The sequence below is a fragment of the Lissotriton vulgaris genome, chromosome 12, assembly GCF_964263255.1.
Source record: "Lissotriton vulgaris chromosome 12, aLisVul1.2, whole genome shotgun sequence".
NCBI classification, from domain to species: Eukaryota; Metazoa; Chordata; class Amphibia; order Caudata; family Salamandridae; genus Lissotriton; species Lissotriton vulgaris.
In genome coordinates, this window is record NC_141700.1 from 724593204 (window position 1) to 724595369 (window position 2166).

Here is a 2166-nt window from a genome sequence, read left to right on the forward strand (position 1 = left end):
ACTAACAAATACACGGGTCAGAACTTATAAGTATCCCTTACTGCACAATATATTGCTATTTGAAATCTGTGAAGGCGGTAGAGGACCGAATGTGATGTTCATAGAGGAGCGAGGGTGATGTCCAGTTCTTTTTCTAAAGCTATAGAACTCTGATTTACCCTTTTCATGGTTCATCAGCACTCTTGTAATTCTGCTCAGTGGCTTGTAACAGGCTGCTAGCTAGGTCTGGTATCAGGAGTAGTAACATCCCAACTCAATTGTGGCATTTTCTTATTATACATTAGCAATACGATTCCATGTTAAAACATCAAAACACAGCGATGTAGGGTTAAAAGATGTTGGATGCACGTATTAGATCGTAGGTAGTCGTGGCCGAGCGGTTAAGGCGATGGACTTGAAATCCATTGGGGTCTCCCCGCGCAGGTTCGAATCCTGCCGACTACGGTATTTTTTTTTTTTTTTTGGGGGCTATTCTAAAACTTGTGGGAAATGTGGGAAAGTATTTACTAGTACCACCGAAGAGCATGCGTTTAGTTCATTTCGACATATGGCCTTGATGTATATATTTATAAAGCTGACTTTTTCTTGTGGCTATAGTCCTAAACATGGCGGACAACGCACATTTCATTTGAGTACTATCAACGGCTCTGTACGATTGGAAAAACGAGGAAGAGATACATACAAATTATCTTGAGTAAACACCTTCCTAGTTCGTTTCTAAGATTATTAATTTTTTTCCCCGTTTAAAAAAAAATAATTTGTTTGGCAGCGGTGGGATTCGAACCCACGCCTCCGGAGAGACTGGAGCCTTAATCCAGCGCCTTAGACCGCTCGGCCACGCTACCTGCATGATCTACCGAGGCATTTTCCTCTACTCGATCACTGTGAAATGTGTCTAATGTGTCCCCGATACGCTCATCGTTGCAAAAGGTGCCATGTAGCTAGTTACACCAATGAAAAAGTTTGTTTAGGTTATTAAGAGGAGTACGGAAGCGACGACCTAACGCAAGGAATCCGATCGGCTTCTTGCGCACAGTCGTTACTGAACATTGTCTGTTTTATTCATTTCAATTCACAGAGATATTTTCAGATGAAGGTAAGTAGGCGACAAATAAGCCATGATGGTCTTTCTATTCTTCATCGCAATTTTGCAGGACAGTAGGACAAATGCATAGTGGCCAGGTGGGCAAAGGCACATTACATTTCAGACACATTACAAATAATAATACATGACATTGAAGCGGGAAAAAAAGATTTAAACGGATACAAAATAATGAAGGAAAGAAAAGCTATCGACGAGGGTGGGATTCGAACCCACGCGTGCAGAGCACAATGGATTAGCAGTCCATCGCCTTAACCACTCGGCCACCTCGTCAGATGACACCAAGGGACCTCCCTGTTGTAGCTGGATGCTAGAGGACAGACCACATGTGTGCTGAGTTTTTGACATAAATGTGATTTTCACCGAAACAACCGAGAACAAATCTGTAAAACAATCTGCCATCTCAGGGCTCCTTCCAACATTTACATGTTAGGAGCAATAGCACTTATGCACCTCATAAGTGTCATCACCTATGACACTGATTACAGGGGCTAAGTTACACCGCTCTTGAGAACAAGGCATATTAATCATAATTTCAAGCCAGCAAAGCCAATAGGTCTTGCCTATGAGACGAATTGGCTTTGTCAATGCTTTCTAGCCATGTTGCACAGGAGCCCAACTACTGTGCGGCATGCCTGAAAGTTAAAACAAATATAAAAAGCACAATGACACAGTGAATGTTGAAAGGTAGGAGTGACAGCAGGTGAGGGCAAACAACACAGACAATAGGAGGGAGAGTGGATCCGGCTTAGCAAAATGGACAACAGAAGGAAGGAGGGTGAGTAGTAGCAGCCAACATGGACTATAGCAGGAGAAAGGGCTTGTCGGGGTGAGCAATACTGACAGGAGGTGGGAAGGCAGGAGGAATACAAAAGAGGAGACGCACACGAGGGAGACCACTTAAATCAGAGTGCTTAAACACAAAGAAAAGAGTAACACCTAGAAAATGAGCAGTGGAAGGACAAAACTAGTGAGCCCTTGCTCCAGTGAAGGGGTAAACAGGAAGAGGAAGGAAGACTACAGCAACTGACCAATAAGAAGCAAGCAAATGATAGTGACAACTG

General features: G+C 43.2%; 3 non-coding genes across 3 annotated transcripts; 1 reads left to right on the forward strand and 2 right to left on the reverse strand.

Annotated features, from left to right (window-relative positions):
* The first annotated feature begins 362 nt into the window (after positions 1–362).
* Positions 363–444, forward strand: TRNAS-UGA (transfer RNA serine (anticodon UGA)). Its single transcript has one exon. It is a non-coding gene; the product is annotated as a tRNA-Ser (tRNA).
* A 319-nt stretch (positions 445–763) lies between these two features.
* On the reverse strand, positions 764–845 carry TRNAL-AAG (transfer RNA leucine (anticodon AAG)). Its single transcript has one exon. It is a non-coding gene; the product is annotated as a tRNA-Leu (tRNA).
* Positions 846–1293: 448 nt separating this feature from the next.
* TRNAS-GCU (transfer RNA serine (anticodon GCU)) lies at positions 1294–1375 on the reverse strand. The gene has a single exon. It is a non-coding gene; the product is annotated as a tRNA-Ser (tRNA).
* Between the last annotated feature and the right edge of the window lie 791 nt (positions 1376–2166).